Source organism: Otolemur garnettii, unplaced genomic scaffold (assembly GCF_000181295.1).
Source record: "Otolemur garnettii isolate 467f Iridium unplaced genomic scaffold, OtoGar3 scaffold00001, whole genome shotgun sequence".
NCBI classification, from domain to species: domain Eukaryota; kingdom Metazoa; phylum Chordata; class Mammalia; order Primates; family Galagidae; genus Otolemur; species Otolemur garnettii.
In genome coordinates, this window is record NW_003852396.1 from 28805439 (window position 1) to 28825113 (window position 19675).

General features: G+C 40.3%; 1 protein-coding gene and 1 non-coding gene across 2 annotated transcripts in view; one reads left to right on the forward strand and one right to left on the reverse strand.

Moving 5' to 3' along the window:
- Nucleotides 1-19675, forward strand: part of FAM168A (family with sequence similarity 168 member A) — a 209902-nt gene that overhangs the window by 63027 nt on the left and 127200 nt on the right. The gene's annotated exons all lie outside the window — the stretch shown is intronic.
- LOC111724699 lies at nt 12053-12175 on the reverse strand. The gene has a single exon (XR_002772950.1). It is a non-coding gene; the product is annotated as a small nucleolar RNA U89 (small nucleolar RNA).

Below are 19675 nucleotides of genomic sequence, written 5' to 3' on the forward strand. Positions count from 1 at the left end.
GATTCTCTTGCCTTAGCCTCCCAAGTAGCTGGGACCACAGGCGCCTGCCACAATGCCCAGCTATTTTTTTGGTTGCAATTGTCATTGTTGTTTGGCAGGCCCAGTCTGGGTTCAAACTCACCAGCTCTGGTGCATGTGACTGGCACCCTAGCCACTGAGCTATAGGCACTGAGCTTGGGACCTGTATTTTTATATCCATTTTACAGATGAGGAAATTAACGAAGTTTAGAGACTTATTCAAAGTTACACTATCACAGTCAGTGAGAGACTTGAATGGAGGTCTTACATATTTTAAAGCCTGTGGTCTTTCTACTATATAGCAACTATCTCTTTACACTAATATTACAGAGCTTTCTGATTCTGATCATATAGAATTCATTCATTCATTTATTCAATGAATATTTGATGAGCCCTACTATCCCAGTCACTGTGCTAAGTGCTAGGGATACAGTTGTGACTAAGACTTCCTGCCCTCATAGGTCTTTCATTCTAGCTGGAGAGTCTTAACAGTAAACATGTTGCATAGTACAATGTTGGCGCTGTAATAAAAAACAAAGATAAGGGGGCAGCATATGTTGGGAGGATGAGGAAGAAAACCCTCTCTGAAGAGATTGCATTTAAATGGAGACCTGAATGATCTTAAGTAGAAAGCCATGAGAAGATGTGGTAGAAAGGAATTCAGAGAAGAGGAAGTAAAAAGGAGAAAGATCCAGACATAGGAATAAGCTAGGTGTTTTGAGGAACAGCAAGAAGGCCATTGGTAGGACAGGTAGCTGACAAAAATGCATAGAGCTTTGGAGGGTTCAGTTCTGACTTCCATCAGTTAATTTGGTATAGGACTCTGGACAGAATACCTGACTTTTATGAACTTTAATTTCCTTATCTGTAAAATGGAGATAATAAAATAAAGGCTAGCTTAGAAATTAAATGAGTGTGTGAAATACCTAGAACAGTGCCTTGCATACTTTTTTTTTTGGAGGCAGTCTTACTTTGTCACCCTTGGTAGAGTTCCATGGCATTATAGCTCATGGCAACCTCCAACTCTTGGGCTCAAATGATTCTCTTGCCTCATCCTCCCAAGTAGCTGGGACTAAAGGTGCCTGCCATCATGCTGGCTATTTTTAGAGATGGGGTCTTAATCTTGCTCAGGCTGGTCTTAAACCTGTGAGCTAAAGGCAATCCACCCACCTCAACCTCCCAGAGTGCTAGGATTACAAGATGTGAGCCACCGTGCCCGGCCTTGCATATTACTTCATTCACTAAACATGTTTACTGCATACCTACAATTACTGACCACATCCTAGGCATTCATTGTACTGCTATCAAATAAATTAATTTTGTTTTTCTTTGTTTTTTCAATTTGTTTTAGTCAGCAGATCGTAACATTTCTTGTTTCATGCCAGGTCTGTACTAGGCACTTTCCCTGAGCTCATCTTTATGTTGAAATCAAGAAAGAAGTGTTGAGATTAAAAAGAAAGTGATTTAGAAGTTGATGAATAGATGCAAAAATAAGGGCTTAGAGTTCTGGTAATTGCAGCCTCTGATATATTAATTAATTAATTAATTAATTAATTTTTTTTTGAGACAGAGCCTCAAGCTGTCCCCCTGGGTAGAGTGCCGTGGCATTATAGCTCACAGCAACCTCCAACTCCTGGGCTCAAGCGAGTCTCCTGCCTCTGCCTCCCAAGTAGCTGGGACCATAGGCGCCCGCCACAACGCCCGGCTATTTTTTGGTTGCAGCCGTCATTGTTGTTTGGCGGGTCCAGGCTGGGGATTTGAACCCGCCACCTTAGGTGTACGTGGCTGGCGCCTTAGCCCGTTGAGCTATAGGCGCCGAGCCGATATATTAATTTATTATGGAAAGAAACTGCATGTACATTTGTGTATCTTTTCTTATCACAGGATACTAGCTCTACTCAGGCCCTTCCCAGCCAGGCTTCCTGCTGCTCCAAACCTGCTTGCCTTAGGAAAATCAGATAGGATCCAAGTCCTCTATCCTTATAAGACCATCTGTTTTCAGACCCACAGATGCTGCCCTTACAATTGCAACCCAACACAACTGGAATGATTTATTCATCTCCAGGTAACATTTGTGCACCAGCCTTCTGGGCAAAGTACAGTATCAGCTTTACACTTAATGAAGCATCCAGTGCAGGTGGTGAGCTGCACTGTAAAGGATGCTTCTGGCTTAGAAATGGCTCATGGACAGGTAAGGGTAAGCTGTTAGAGAATGTAGCTAGAAGAAGCAGGTGAATCTCATCAATAAGAGTTTCTTGTCCAGTAAAGAGTCTTGGTTATTTATACTAGCTTCCTGGAATGTTTTTGAGATAATTTAATTCAACTGAATTTTAACTGTTGAATTAGGTTAACTAGGTGAGGAATTCATTGTTGAATTATGTGAGGAAATAAAGACCTAAAGAGAGGAAGAGACTTAAGTTATATAGCAGTTTGAAATGCATAGCCAAATTAAGCATCTATTTTATGCCAGTTCAATTTTTAGGTTATTTTACTTAAATTATCTTACATAACCCATACTCCTTTCTGTTTCCTCTTTTTTTTTTTTTTTTTTTGCAGTTTTTGGCTGGGGCTGGGCTTGAACCCACCACCTCTAGCATATGGGGCCAGTGCCCTACTCCTTTGAGCCACAGGCGCTGCCCTGTTTCCTCTTATTATATTGAGGATCTAATTAGTGTAATAGTACTTTTCATCCATGACAGAATCCTTTGATAGTCAAATTGATAGTGAGATCGTCCTAACGAACACAGTTGCTACAAACAAGTAATGCTTACTTTTAGAAAAAGCAGGAATGTTAGTGTGAGCCTGTGGTGATATATATGGGTAATTGTAGCTAGAGCTAGTCTGAGTCTTGGCCCTTCCTCTAAGGTGCTTTGGGGACCTTCTGATTTGGAGACGTGACTATGATAGAGGCTTGGTTTCCCTTTTGGAATGTTTTGGTTTTAGTAAATTGCTTCCTTTTCACTTTAGGTTTTAGGCTCTTTTACAAGCCATCTGCTTCTCAAACCAATTTCCCTTATCAGCAAGGGCGTGTAAGGCAGTTCAGATGGAGAACAAAAGCTTTCTCCAATTCCTGGTGGTTTTGTAAGAGTGGGAAGGCTACAGGGGGAGATTGCATCTGCTTATTGGAATTCATTTGTGATGTGTGCTTGACTAGGCAGTATTTTACCAGGGATTCTGCTGGGCTGGTTGAGGAGGAAAATAAAATTCTGGAGTGGAGGTCTATCAACATGCATTTTGGCTATTTTAATCCTTGCCTTTACCAGTTAGGGCTCTGAAGAGGTTATTGGGATTGATGTTGCTGCTGCTGCTGCTTTTTGGGTTGTTTTTTGGTTCCTGAATCTGTTGTTCAGGTTTTTTATTTGTCCTTTGTTTTTTTGTTTTGCAGCCTTTCCTGGTTGCTGATCTGTTCAGTGAGTAGCTTAATATAATGCAATTCAGCAGACTATATTAAGTGAAGATTCATTAATGAATAAAGTAAGATATGAGGAAACCTAACATGAGGTTGTGGGAAAGTGTTGTGGCTTCATATATCAGCGTTGCCTTATACTGACTTTGTGACCTTGGGTAAATCATTTCATGTCTTTGAGCCATAGTTTCCTCCTCTCTAAAAATGGGATATAAATATCACCTTCTCCAAGATTATGGTGAGAATTAAAAGAGAGAATGCATAGAGAAGATCAGGTATTGAGTCTGTGCTCATTATATATTTCCTTACATCTTTCTTCCTATCTCCTTAAGGAGTATACTTGGGGACCTCAGACAGTAATGCAAGTGTGTGTGGGTGTATGTATGGTGGTTTAATACAGTTCTAAGAAATGGCTGGAGTTTGCCACAGTCATTGGGAATTGGGAGGTAAGGGCTTGGGGCAAATGCATGTCTTCATTGAAACCAGATTGAGAGATACTTTCTGATAAGGTAACATAACACAGTCTTTGTGTATTTAATGATCTGAGGAGAGAAAAAGAACCTGGAGGTAGAGTCCTTGAGCTGCTGGTTTCCTCAGGGGAACCATCAGAGTGTCTCTGTTAGCTGCTGATCTCTTAGAGATAGAATAATCTGCTTCACAGTAAGTTAAGAACAGAACCTGAGGTTTGCAAGCATCAGAGCTACCTTTTGGGAACATCTGATACATAGCTGGTCATCTCAGTTTGCTGTTGCCTTCAGTTTAAGTCCAGATGCCTTTAGTTTAAGTCCAGATTCCTTCTGTGATATACAAAGTGTTCTTTGATCTGATTTCTGCCTGCCCTTTCAACCTTATTTCTCAGTGCTCTTGCCTATGCTCCAGTGATACTGAATTATTTGTAGTTTCTCAGTCCTTCTATGCTTATTTGGACTGGTCCATGCTAGTCTTTTCTTTTTTCTTTTTTTGTTTCAGATTAACATGATGGTCAATTAGGTTACAATGTCTGCATTTGTTAGGCAGAGTCCCTATTGCAGTTGTGCTCTGCACGCAAGAGGTGTGCCATATACAGGCTGGTCTTTTTTCTATGCTACATTTTCCCTCTTTTCTATTCTCTTTTGTCTGACAGACTTCTTCTATTTCTTTATAGCTCTTCTCAAGCACCATGATTTCTGTAAAGTTCTCCCTGACTTCTGAAAGTGAAATGCCAGGGTGTAAGGTATTTCCCTCCCCTAGAATTTTGCATGTACACAAATCTAACTAAATGTTGTAGCATCAATGATCAGTAGACATAGTGATGCATTTCTTTTTTTTTTCTTTTTTTGAAAACAGAGCCTCAAGCTGTCCCCCTGGGTAGAGTGCCATGGCATCACGCTCACAGCAACCTCCAACTCCTGGGCTCAAGCGAGTCTCCTGCCTCCGCCTCCCAAGTAGCTGGGACTACAGGCGCCTGCCACAACGCCTGGCCATTTTTTGGTTGCAGCCATCATTGTTGTTTGGCGGGCCCGGGCTGGGGATTCGAACCCACGACCTTAGGTGTATGTGGCTGGCGCCTTAGCCGCTTGAGCCACAGGTGCCGAGCCAGTGATGCATTTCTTAATGCTTTTGTTTATAACCTATTCATTTCTTAATTTTAGTGCCTTCATTGGAACACCCAGTTCATCTATGTGTGGGTATATTCACAACGATATCTTTAGAATCAGAAAAATAAATGCCGATACAGTGTAGCATCTTGCTAGACACAGCAAATTATTTTTTATGTGTTTTCAAAGGAAGAGTGAGGCTCGGTGCCCGTAGCACAGTGGTTATGGCGCCAGCCACACACATCGAGGGTGCTGGGTTCAAACCCAGACCAGGCCCCTAAAGCAGTAGTGACAACTGCAACAAAAAGTAGCTGGCTGTTGTGGCAGTTGCCTGTGGTCCCAGCTACTTGGGAGGCTGAGGCAAGAGAATTGCTTAAGCCCAAGAGTTTGAGGTTGCTGTGAACTTTGACATCACAGCACTCTACCAAGGGTCACATAGTAAGACTCTGTCTAAAAAAAAAGGAAGAGTGAGGCCCTAAGGATTCTACTACTAGTAAAGTGTGAAGAATTAAAGGCAGTTATTTTGGGTTTGGAGAGGCCTTCTTTGTTTGCTTCCTAGTTCTCTGTGTTCCAGGACAACGTATTTAGGTTGCTGAATTCCATACAAGTGAGGTATTAAAACGAAACTTTGTGGTTTGTCAAGTAAATTGCTTTTATGCATACTCTTTTTTTAAATGAAGAACATAATGTTGGAAAAAAATTTTTTAATGAAAAATATAACATTGGGCTCGGCGCCTGTGGCTCAAGCGGCTAAGGTGCCAGCCACATACACCTAAGGTGACGGGTTCAAATCCAGCCTGGGCTGCCAAACAACAATAATAGCTGCAACCAAAAAATAGCCAGGCGTTGTGGTGGGCGCCTGTGGTCCCAGCTACTTGGAGGCTGAGACAGGAGACTCGCTTGAGCCCAGGAGTTGGAGGTTGCTGTGAGCAGTGAAGCCATGGCACTCTACCCAGGGGGATAGCTTGAGGCTCTGTCTCAAAACAAACAAACAAACAAACAAACAAAACATAACATTGGAAAAATTTTATACATATTCTCTCTCCAGTGATTTTGTAAGGTAAATAGGGCAAGTATTCCCATTTTATAGTTAGGACAGTCTGAGGTTCAGAGAGATTAAATGCTTTGCTTATATCATACAATTAAGTGGTAAAGGTGGAACCAATTTCATGTTGTCTGATTCAAACCCTATGCCTATGTTTTGTCCCTGTTCTAGCCTTTTTTGTGTGGGGGGAGGGGGACAGAGTCTCATCACAGCTCATAGCAACCTCCAACTCTTGGGCTTAAGGGATTTTCTTGCCTCAGCCTCCCAAGTAGCTGGGACTACAGGTGTCTGCCACAATGCCCAGCTATTTTTTTGTTGCAGTTGTCGTTGTTTAGCTGGACCAGGCTGAGTTTGAACCTGCAAGTCTCGATGAATTTGGTTGGTATCTTAACCACTGTCCTACGGGTGCTGAGCCTCTGTTCTAGCCTCTGTATAGAGAGAGTCAGATTCATAAGGTCAGAATGCATTGCCAGGAGGAATAGTCCTCTCTGATCCTATAGAATCCCAGTTGGATGGGTAATATTTTTCCTACTTCCCAGCTGAGGAAATCAAAGCTCTGAAACATTAAATGACTTGTCCAAGTTCATCTGGAAAAGTAAAGAGTGGCAGAACCTGGGACTCCTTCTCTTTTGACTTCAACTCCTGCTCTCTAAAGTGCATGATATATCCTCCCTAAATCCTAATTAACTACCAAAACAAAAAATATTCCAGCGGCATGTATATTAGATAGCAGTTTGAACTGTTAGTAAATAACCAAGTCCTCTTCCCTGGGAAGGTTTCAGTTGATTAGAATTCTCAGTCTGTTTTTCCAGTTTATGTAAAGGAGGATGATAAGAACTGTTGTATTTGTACTTGCAACAAACTGATTCCTTTAGTGAAAGTTCTAAAGATAAACAGTTTGGCACAAGGAAATACTTCAGCTCTGGAGTAGAAATATTTACTGAGTTTCTGGTGTAGCCTAATGTTCTAGAACCCAGGAGGAATTCATCATGAATCAGGGAATGTTAGGGCTCCAAGATCCGTTCATTCTTACACTTAAAGGCTGTTATCTAGTTAATCCAGTAGAACAATTCTGTTTGCTCCCTTGTAAAAAACTAAACACTGAAAAAAGTCCTTTCTTTTCCCCCAGTTTTGTAGTCTCCTTCCAACACCCTCTATTGGGAAAAGATAATAGGCACTCAGCTGGGAAAGGAGAAGTGTAGTCTAGCCTGGTATCAGAAAGCAGAGCAATGAGGAATTGAGTTGGAACTGTAAGCCAATAAATTAATAACTTCTCTATTGCATTTTTCTGTTTTGATACGGGTCTCTTATTGTACCATGAGCTTTGTAGTGGCTGATTTATATTTGCATTGCTCAGTAAATACTATTTGAATGCAGAAATATCTCTCTAAGATAGGGAAAGTTAGGTTTTTTCCTATATTGGCTTAATTTTGATTATTCTTGGAATCGATTGGGCCTAGACTAGGCATCCTCCCTAGCAGGTGAGTTATTCCGTAAGTTAGAGCCTTATCCAATGTCATTTGTCTTGTGCCTGTCATGCCCGTAGCTTGTGTTAGATGCTAGAGTGAGAATGAAGAGAAGATTCTACTGTTGGTATTCATATAGTTTATGAAATTAAATGTATCCTCTTTCCTAAAGGGTAACAACTGAAATGTAGGGTAGGTACTTCACACGTGAATGTGTTCTTCAGAAGGGCAAGGAGACTAACATTATGTGTCATGTACAATTAGTTCTAATAATTTCATCCCCACAGCCCATTGTTTTACCCCTGTTTTACAAATGGAGAAACTGATGCTCAGAAAGGTTGAGAGGCTTGACTAAAGTTATATAGCTAGTAAGTGGTAAAGCTAGGACATGGACTCAGGTTTGGCTGTTCTAAAAGTTGAGCAGGGCAACACTCTTTCCCTTTCTTCGAGCTTATACAGTGACACACAGAGTTTTTGCTAGATGATGGCAGTAGAAATCTATGGAATTGATTTCTCTTTCTGGTTATTTGGGGATGAGCAAGCAACAGAGCAAAATAGCAGCACTTGCAAGATGCAGTGATAGTGTTTGCTAATGATTGGCCTTTTAAATAAGCCAGTTTGAGCCTGAGCTTCAGACATCTAAATTTGTGAAGCAGTTACTACTCAGTAGCTAGGTATTCTTTTTTTAAGTACCACACTAGCAACTCACAAGAGAATTCTAATGTAGGCAGGGCAGGGTGGCTCATGCCTATAATCCTAGTATGCTGGGAGGCCAGAGGCGAGTGGATTGCCTGAGCTGACAGGTTCGAGATCAGCCTGAGTAAGAATGACACCCTGGCTCTAAAAATAGACAGGCGTTGTGGTGGGTGCCTATAGTTCCCGCTCAGGAGGCTGAGCCAAGAGACTTGCTTGAGCCCAAGTGTTTGAGGTTGCTGTGAGCTATGACGCCACAGTGAGACTGTCATTAAAAAAAAAAAAAAGAATTCTAGCTCGGCGCCTATAGCTCAACCGGCTAAGGCGCCAGCCACGTACACCTAAGGTGGCGGGTTCAAATCCCCAGCCCGGACCTGCGAAAACAACAATGACGGCTGCAACCAAAATATAGCCGGGCGTTGTGGTGGGCGCCTGTGGTCCCAGCTACTTGGGAGGCGGAGGCAGGAAACTCGCTTGAGCCCAGGAGTTGGAGGTTGCTGTGAGCTGTAATGCCACGGCACTCTACCCAGGGGGACAGCTTGAGGCTCTGTCTTAAAAAAAAAAAAAAGAATTCTAATGTATTCCCTGCAACATTAATTTTATCTATTATTGCACCTACAGGTTTCTTTCTGTGACATGAAGCTAGATAGACAACTTAATTATTTTTAGGAGGCAAAATTGATGAGGCAGGATTGTTGCTTCTGGGACAACACATGTAAAGCGTTTAAGTAATTAATTCAGGGTTGGGAGTTAATTACTGCTCTCTTAGGTCACCATCCAGACAGTTGGAGACCCCAGTCTTATTGCTTGAAGGGCCATACCATTGCATGTTATTTATTTTTAACTCTGTACTCATTGGAGTTGAAATCTTACTTTCATTTTGTGGTTTAGCATAGAACTGCAAAGGTGAGATAATGGAATTAGTATGGGCTTTAATAGTAGAAATGGCAAAACCCTATTCTGCTATGTAATAATAGTTTCCTCATCATTAAAATGAGAATAATGATAAATAATTATAACAGTAGTGATCCATGATTTTGGATAAGACTGTTAATTTCTTAGAATTTATAGATTATGAAGGATGAAATGTCTGATTTCCTTAAGTACTAAGTTTGACCGTTGATATCTCTGACATTTCACTTTGACACTTATTTAATTTTTATTGTGAAGGTATATCCTCATTATTTTAAATGTACATTTTGGCTTGTGATTATCTTTCAGTTTTTTCTTTTTTTTTTAAGACAGAGTTTTATATGTCGCCCTTGGTAGAGTGCTATGGCGTCACAGCTCATAGCAACCTCCAACATTTGGGCTTAAGCAATTCTCTTGCCTCAGCCTCCCAAGTAGCTGGGACTACAGGTGCCCACCTCAGCAACTGGCTATTTTTTGGTTGTAGTTGTCATTGTTTGGCAGGCCTGGGCTGGGTTTGAACCCACAGCTCTGGTGTATGTGGCTGGTGCCCTACCTGCTGAGCTACAGGCTCCAAGCCATCTTTTTTTTTTTGTGAAATCATGGATAAGCCAAAAATTTGTGTCATTGTTGAATATGAGTTCCATCGTGGAACCGATGTAGTGCAGACAGCTAGAAATATCAATGAAGTGTTTGGGAAAGACGTAATGCACAGTACATTGATGGTCTGATGAGTTCCATTTTGGTGATTTTAATCTTGAAAATGAGCCACATGGATGACCTGACACCAGGGTAATGATGAGCCGAAAGCGGTAGTGGCAGTGAATCCATCTCAACCTACTTGTAATTAGCGGCACTGTTTGGCATTATTATTCTAACAATATTGGACCATGTGAAACAAATTGGCAAGATAAAGAAGCTGGGTAGATGGATTTTGCATGAATTAAATGAGCAATAGAAGAGAAATGATCTTGAACCTTGCCTTTCTTTGCTGTCATGACATAAAGGCAAACCATTTTTATACCATATTGTTATGCGAGATGAAAAATGGACTCTTTTTGACAGTTGCAAGTGTTTGGCACAATAGTTGGATAAAGACGAATTGCCAAAACACAGTCCCAAACCAATATTCATGAAAAAAAGCTTTCATGTCTGTTTGCCGGACCAGTGTTGGTGTTATTACTGCAGCTTCATGAAACCTGGTCAGTTGATTACAGTGATGTCTGTTGCAAACAGTTGGACAACATGATGAAGATGCTGTGATTAAACAGCCAAGACTGTTCAATAGACACAGATCAATTCTCTTGCAAGACAATACTTAACCACATGTCATACAAACAGTGCTGCTCAAACTACATAATCTGGACTTGGAAACCCCATATCATCCACAGTATTCACCAGACCTTGCACTAACTACCACTTCTTCCAGGCTTTGGACCACTTCTTGCGAGGAAAAATATTCAGTTCTCCATAAGCTGTGGAAAATGCCTTTTGCAATGTCATCACTATTTGCTCTCCAGGCTTCTTCCTTGCTGGCATAAATAAGCTATCATTAAGATGGTAAAACTGTGTCAATAATGTAGGTACATACTTTGATTAATTGTACTACTTCTTGTTTTAGATATTATAAACTTTTGATTCAAAATCAGACATTTTGTATTTAATGACCTATATATCTATGTCTTATATCTGCAAAATGGAAGCAGTCATTCCTCAACAGTGGGTTTGGTTTGAGAAATAAATAGGCCTACATACACCGGGGCTGGTTTGAACCAGGTCCAGGCCTGCTAACGTGACAATTACAACAAAAAAATAGCTGGATGTTGTAGCGGGCACCTGTAGTTCCAGCTACTGGGGAGGCTGAAGCAAGAGCATTGCATAAGCCCAAGAGTTTGAGCTGTGATACAACAGCACTCTACTGAGGGCGACATAGTAAGACTCTGTTTCAAAAAAAAAAAAATAATTGGCCTCTGTAAGTAACAGTATCTCATGACATGTCTGGTTCATAGGATTTGCAAATACTAAGTGCTCAGTAAGTGATTATGACCCCTTGTTTTTAGGAGATCCAAAAAAAAAAAAAAAGATAAAAGAGAGTAGATATTTCTTACGGGTTATACTTGTTAATTCTGCCAGTGGGACTTTTTTTCATTTCCTTAAAGGACAATTTGAGGTAGTCATGTATCTAGGCAGACCTATGGAGTTGTTTCCCCTGTGAGTTTAATTCCTAAGTTGTAGTCCTGTTTCTACTGTTCCAAGTTGCTCACCATAAATAAAGAAAGAGTACAAAGGCTGAGTTGTGGTTCACAACTTCCAGTATTTTGTATTTCTGGGTCTAGTCTGCACACAAGACTAAGGAGTGTTTGTAATAGGCTGTTAAGGAGGTGTGATCATGCTATTTTGCTATTTCTTTGGTACAAACCAAAAAGGAGGGCTGACCAATAAAAAATGTTTGTGGATCAGTAAACTGGATGTCTCTGCACAGCTGACCTATGATCTTAGTCTCTTCAGGCCAGGGACTCTGGCAGGTTTGACTTCCAACTCTTTCAGTTCAAGGATCTTCTTTTTTTTTTTCTTCACAGTTAGAGAATCCTTAGAGGTCTTTAAAAGCTGAAATACAGAGAGGTTAAAGGACTTGTTTAAAGTCTTATGGTGAAAATATATGAGCCTAGATTTCTTCCTTTTAATTCTCTTCTTGTGTAGTTCTTGGGAAAATTAGCTGTTTATTTCATAAGATGTTTAGCCAACAATAAATAGTTTAAACATACTACCTGTATTTTTTTGTGACTACTTAGTGGTTTTCCTTCTCATAAATGCTATAGGATTTTATTGTGTTGTAAAGTACATAAAGTCCATTTATGGCCAGTGTTGCATTTTTTTTTTTTTCTTCACCATATTTATGTGAGATAAGCAAGTTAGATGCTCTTTTTTTTTTTTTTTTTCCTACCTATAGGCCTCCCTGAAGGCTGCTGCCAGGAACTGGGGGCAGCAGCAGAAACAGAGGTGAGGCCAGTAGTGCTATTGATCTGGCTTTACAGTGGGGAAGATTAGATGCTCTTAATGATTTTTGTTTTTGTCTTTAACTGATGAGGAAGGTGAGGCCCAGAGAGGGAAGGTGACTTGCTCAGAGTCACCTCATAAGTTGAAAGTAGTATTAGAGTGAGAATTTAGGAATAAGAACTCCCTTTATTTTTAGGTTTCTGATTATCACTGGGAATATTGTCAAATTTTGTGAATTTTACCAACTGGGGATATTATCACTCTGTACAATTTTTGCCAATCTGATGAGAGGAAAGTATCTCATTGTTTTAATTTTTATCTACCTAATTACTAGTGAAATTAAATTCCTTTTTTTATTGAGACAGAGTCTCACTTTGTCACCCTTGGTAGAAGTTGTGGCGTCATAGCTCACAGCAACCTCAGACTCTTGGGCTCAAGTGATTCTCTTGCCTCAGCCTCCTGAGTGGCTGGGACTATAGGTGCCTGCCCACAATGCAAGGCGCAGGATCTCACTCTGGCTCAGGCTGATCTTGAACTCCTAAGCTCAAGCAGTCCACGTGCCTTGGCTTCACAGAGTGCTAGGATTACAAGCATGAGTTACCACTGCATCTGGCCTAAAGTTAAATTATTATTATTCTTTTTTCCTATTCCATTTAGTTTTATTTCACTTCACTCCATTCCTCCCCATTCTATTGTGCCTTCCTATTCACTCACTCCACTCCACTCCATTCCATTCAGTCTCACTGCACTCTGCTTGATCTCTTTGCATTCCTTTCCATTCCATTATTTTAATTTTTTTTTTGTGACCTCCCACCACCCTCCCTTCTTCCCTCTCTCTGCTCTCTCAAGTTAAATTCTTTTAATGTTTATTTGCCATGTATAGTTCTTTGAATTTTGTGTCATTTATTATACTTTTGTTTTTTTTTTTGAGACAGTCTCACCATGGATAGAGTGCAATGGCATCACAGCTCACAGCCACCTCAAACTTTTGGGCTCAAGAGATCCTTTTGCCTCAGCCTCCTGAGTAGTTGGGACTATAAATGTCCACCACCATATCCAGCTAATTTTTCTATTTTTAGTAAAGATGGGGTCTTGCTTATGAGCTCAAGCATCCATCCACCTCAGCCTCCCAGAGTGCTAGGATTACAGGCATGAGCCACCGTACCCGACCTCATTTATTGTACATTTTATTCTGGGTTGTTTTTCTCTTATCATTTTTGGGTGGAGATCCTTTGTATGTTATGGATAGTAATCTTTTGATATACATGCTACAAATATTCTTGATGTTTTATTTATGAAACCTGGCACTTCCCTAGAGCACCAAAGAAAATCGTCCTTTAATACAGGGATAACTATTAAAAAGTATATACCACTGTTAACCACTGTTAACACTACCACTTAATATTTATCTTCTTAGTTTTCCAAATTTTCTTATTCTTTATATCTTTTGTCTTGTCAAGAACTTCATTGGAGGACTTATAATTAAAGTCGGATCAATTGAACATATACATCCTAAATCCTTTTAAAAATGTCTTTGAAATGGAACAAAGCTGGTATTAACTCATGATGGTTAAGAGTTTGGGAGAGGAGGTAATAGTAAAGGAGAGAGAACAACATTTTGGAATATGGAAAAGAGGCACAAATAGTGAATGATTTAACAGATTATAGACAGTAGAAATTGAGGCTGCAGAGGGATGTAAATGTGAAGGCATTTTGTGGTACAGATTCTAGAATAGCTATTGAGGATTCTTGATATCTTGAATGTTAGGATGAGAGGTGGAGCTGAAAACAGGATTAGCTCAAAGGTTATATAAGAAACAGTAAAACTCCTAGATCCTTTTCTCTATTTCAGCAGAACATTGGAGGTCTGCTCTCTGGAGAAATAAAATCAAGGAGGCCCTAGACCTTGGGACACCAGACTTCACTGAGAACATTCATTCAGAGAGATATTGTTAAATCAGGGATTAAGTGATGGTCTCTTTCCTATTCTTAGCTCCTAGATATAGGCAGGCTTATTCTCCTCAGGTAGGAGATTGAAAGAATTTTCTCTGAAAAACTGACTCACAGAGATTTGAGGCCTCTTCCATTAAAAAAAAAAAAAAATTGCCATGACATTTTCTCTTGCTTCGGTGAAGCCTAGCAGTTAAAATGCCTTACTGCTGATACCAGTGTCTGTGCTTTACTCTTAAGTATGAAAGAATAGGCAAAGATTACCTGATACTTGAGAAAACCTCTAACACTAATAATTGAAACTAAAACAGACAAAAGGATCGCCCCCCCAAAAGAGAGTGAATAGAGAGAGAAGGGGGGAAGAGTGAGGTAGAGATAGGGAGAATGTGTGAGCATAAGAGAAACAACTTAGAGAGCAAAAGAAAATTTGCAAAAAGACACAGATCAGAGAAGATGTTGCCTCGGTGAAATAAAAAGAGGATCCTATTTAAAAGAAAAAAAAAAAAGAAACAGCCAGAGAATAAGAAATAAAGTAGAATGGTACTATAAAGAAAATAGCCATAGCTAAAAAAGGAATGAGAACAAGGAAGTAGAAAGTAGGAAAGGGAAGAAACAAATTAGAGGATTAATTTAAGATTTATTTAAATTTAAGAATTATTTAAATGTAAGAGGATTAATTTAATTATTTTTAGATGGTTTCCTTCACTCCGGTTTTTTCCCTTCAGGTTTTTGGATCTCTTAACAGTCAGAAGTTAGCTTGTGGAATGAAGGAACTCATCAAAGAAATAATGTCATTTCCTAGTACTTAAGTAGATGGGGATTTAGATCAAAACCCCTATCATTTGCTGGGTATTCTGAATGAAAAAAGAAATGCATCACCCTAAAACTTCAGAACACTAAGTAGAAAGAAAATATCATAAAAGCTTCCAGAGAGAATTACGAAGTCGGTTACAAAAGCATTAGACTTCCCAAAAGCAATTTTGGAAGTTAGAAGAATGTGGAGGAATTGCCTTATATTCTGAGAGGAAGTTATGTCCAAGCAATAATTCTATACCCAGTTAAAGCTAACAATCAAATATGAGAGTGGAGGAAAAAAAATATGTGGTATGTCAAAAGAGTTATCTCCCACGTATACTATGTTAGAAAACTTGGTGGTTTCATCTGCCAAAATGAGGTAGAAAAGAAAAAGGAAGGCATGGGTGGTGCCTGTGGCTCAGTGAGTAGGGCGCTGACTCCATATACTGAGGGTGGCGGGTTTGAACTTGGCCCTGGCCAAACTGCAGGTGGTGGGCGCCTGTGGTCCTAGCTGCTCGTGTGGCTAAGGCAAGAGAATCGCCTAAGCTCCAAAACTGGAGGTTGCTGTGAGTTCTACCCAGGGAGAAAACTTGAGACTCTGTCTCCAAAAAAAAAAAAAAAAAAATAGTTGTTCTTCTGCAGACCAAGTACAGTAGCTCATGCCTGTAATCCTGGCAATTTGGGATGTCAAGGTGGGGGGATTTCTTGAGCCCAGGAGTTTGAGTTGCATTGAGCTATGAGAATGGCCCTATATATTCTAGTCTGGACAACAGAGTGAGAGATTCTGTCTCAAAAAAAAAAATGCTGGTGCAGTGGCCCAAGCCTGTAATTCTAGTACTCTGGGAGGCTGAGGCAGGCGGATTGCTTGAGCTCACAAGTTCAAGATCAGCCTGAGCAACAGCAAGACCCTGTCTCTAAAAAAACAATTGTCTGCACTGTGGCAGGCACCTGTAGTCCCAGCTACTTGGGAGACTAAGGCAAGAGGATTGCTTGAGCCCAGGAGTTCGAGGTTGCTGTGAGCTATGGCACTCAACTCCAGGACACTGAGACTTTGTCTCAAAAACAAACAAGAGTTATCATCTTCCTAATTATCATTCATAGGTTGAGCTTTTCCCCTGGACACTCCTATCCATTAAATAGAAATATATTATCTTCTGAATGCATTGCCCTCCATATGACTATTCTATTAAAAATTCTGAAATACTGCAAGGATTTTAAGTCAATTTACTTATTTTTCTTCAAAATTGTTTTTTGAATTGCCTAAATAATTTATTAGCTTAAAACAAACTCAGGCTTGGCAGGTACCAGCCACATACACTGGAGCTGGCGGGTTTGAATCCAGCCCAGGCCTGTCAAACAACAATGACAACTATAACAAAAAAAAAATAGCCAGGTGTTGTTGTGGTGGGCGCTTGTATTCCCAGCTACTTGGGAGGCTAAGGCAGGAGAATTGCTTCAGCCCAAGAGGTTACTGTGAGCTGTGATGCTACACTACTCTACCAAGGATGACATAGTGAGACTCTGTCTCAAAAAAAAAATTAAACTCAATAATAAAAAGCAGGCTTGGCGCCTGTAGCTCAGCAGTTAGGATGCCAGCCATGTACACCAGGGCTGGTAGGTTTGAATCCAGCCCGGGCCTGCCAAACAACAATGACAACTACAACCACAACAACAACAAAAAATAGCCAGGCATTGAGGTGGACATCTCTAGTCCCAGCTACTTGGAAGGCTGAGGCAAGAGAATCACTTAAGCCCAAGAGTTTGAGGTTGCTGTGAGCTGTGATGCCACAGCATTCTACCGAGGATGACATAGTGAGACTCTGTCTCATTAAAAAAAAAAAAAAAAGTAAGGCATGGAATCTAGGAAACAGGAGAATCCAACATAGGAGAGAAAAGTGAGTAGACATCCCCAAATGATGATTACAGTGTATTCTAGGACCATGATATGGATGTATCCTAATATTAATTTAGCTAAAAATAGTGATCTAATTATGTTGGTGGAAGGGTGGTGTGTGTACTTTTGTATGGCTGTGTGTTGTGTGATTTTACTGGTATAAAAGGGTGAATCCTCATCATGAAAGATAATGAAAAGTGACTGAAATTAACAAAATTAAAAAATGCCAGAATAAGTATGTTGTTAGAAATAAATAAATACTAGGAGAAAGAGATAAAAGTTGAACGTGATTGCTTTTAGGAAAAAGAAATCAGGGATAAGGTTGGCGATTACTGCTTTTTTGTTACAAGTCTTATAGTATTGGGTTTGACTTGTAAAACTGTATTAACTTTGGTGAAATATAAAACTAAGCCAGATGTGGTGGCACATACCTGTAGTCTCAACTACTCAGGAAGCTGAGGTGGGAAGATAGGTTTGGCCCAGGAGTTTATAAGCGTAGCCTAGGGCAACACAGAAAGACCCTGTCTCTTAAAAAAAAAAAAAACAGAGAGAGATTAAATTATAAATAATCATACTCCCCTCCCCCAAAGCATATGTGGAAATAAGGGGGTGAGGAGGGAAGGTTTTTGAATGAGTAACTAGAGAAGCTGAGATTCCAGGTCTGACTTGTCTCTTACCCAAGCCCTTCTTGCTGCAACCTGTTTTAGAGTATCTTTTGGTGATGTTCATATGTGTGAAAATCTGTGTCCTCAGCAATAACTTCACAGTATTTTTTATATTGGGTCTTATAGCCTCTGCATTTGGGACACTGCAAAGCACCTAACATAGCAAATAAAGATCCTTATGATCCCAGTTCCTTTCTCACTGGGGGAATAAATAACCATAAAATTGCTTTTTGAAATGCCAGCTCTGTAGCAATGTCCATTTTGTTTCGATGGATTAGGGATGGCTCTTTCATAGGAATTGCATGGATTCATACTCGTTTCAATTTAAAAATCAGTTGTTGGCCTCTGACAACATGCCCCTGTGATAAGGGTGAGAAGTCACAGCCGGAGCTTGAAGTCAGAGAACTTGAATGCAAGCTATTGTTCCACTACTTTATTGTTTTACCCTTTTAGCCAAGTAGGATTCCTTCTTCTCTATGCTGTAGTTTCAACTTCTTGAGAATTCCCTCCTTGACACCTTTATTGAACTTTACTATTCCCAAATTTCTTTTGCCCTATGTAGTCCTTTGGGTCACTACTGTAAATGATTTATCACTCATCCATCATGTATAAAAATTTTTTTCTCGGCAAGAAATCCCATTGTCTAGTGCTGGAGAATCATTCTTTACCCTCATGTGCCAACCATAAGCTTCAGGCCCAGAGTGAGAGCCTGAGGTTGAGTCAGTATCCTGGAGGTTTATGTCAGATACTTGGTTGTCCCACGCTGTTATTACCCTTGAGGCATTCTTGTCCATGGACGTTAGCTGTACACTCCATAGGTTTTCTTTGCTTACTGGTGAGGATACTCTATGGTGGTTGTTTCATCCAGGTAAAGACTAATTTCCTGGTTCTAAAGATGAAATTAAGAAAAGGAAAAAAATGATGAAATTAAAAACAACTGACCACACCCCCCTCCTGGCCCCGCCTCCACTAGAGCACATATCATGACCAGATGCAAGTGAAACAAGAGCAGAGTTTTATTTTTTATTGTCGCTACCCTTGAGCTCAGTGGAATGGATGAGGGGGGCAGGGCCCATGATAAGAGGAGTGATAAGATAAGTTGTGTCTCAGCTCTCTTGTCCCTGAGGAACAGTTTCTTTAGAGGGTTCCACAAGTGTCGCAACAACAATGTAAATAATACTATAATGTGAGTGTGTGTGTCCTGTTGTTCAGACTTCCCTGGAAAGGGGGCCAAAGGGCTCCTCTTATGGGGCTAACTGGATATGACTGTGGCTCTTATTAAGAGTAACCAACATTCAGAGGCTAGGTTTCATATGTAGAACAATCTGCCAATCCTTACAAAATTATAAGACTCAAGACAACTAAAATGATAGCATATATATTTCCTGAAACTACTGTACTATAATACAGTTTTATCAGCTCACTTATAACTTAGAACCTACTAGTTTTAATGTATTTAGTAAAAGACAGTCTTCTAGACTAGTGGTCCCCAACCTTTTGGCACCAGAGACCAAATTGTTTCATGGAAGATAATTTTTCTCTGGAGGTAGGAGAGGTGGGAGAAGGGGGTGGTGCTGGCGGTGGGTCAGGGGGATAGAACAGGAAGTAGAGCTCCCATGGTGATGTCAGCCATGGGGAGCACTGTAAATACAGGTGAAACTTTGCTTTGCTCACTGACTGCTCACCTCCTGCTGTGTGACCAGGTTCCTGACTGGCCACAGACTAGAACCTTTTTGGCACCAGGGGCCGGTTTCATGGAAAACAGCTTTTCCATGCATCAAGGGTGGGATGAGGGGAGATGGAGGGATGGAATAGGAGGAAGAGCTCAGGCAGCGATGCTGTCTGGCCCATTTCCTAACAGGCCACAGACTGGTACTGGTCCACAGTTCTAGACCAAAGGACCTTGATATAAGGAGGTCCCAGGCCCTTTGAGATAGTTTCCTGAAAACCATTACCAGTAATGTTTTTTCCCAGCTGGTTATTTCAGTTATTTTTGAGTCATTGGACAGATGATTGGCAGTGGTATGAAATAATATATAACCTCATCATTCTTTTTTATTAAGGGTCTGATACGTGGTAAGAGAGGACAAAGCCACTGGGCAGGTATGTAGGGAGGCACTTTAATGTTTTGAATTTAAAAGGGGCTAAGTTTCATTGTAGACAGGGATATCTTTTGGTAACAAGCTTGATCATTCTTTTCATTTAAAGATTTGACTTCAGTGAAACATTTTGAGATGACTTCTTTTTTTTTTTTTTTTTT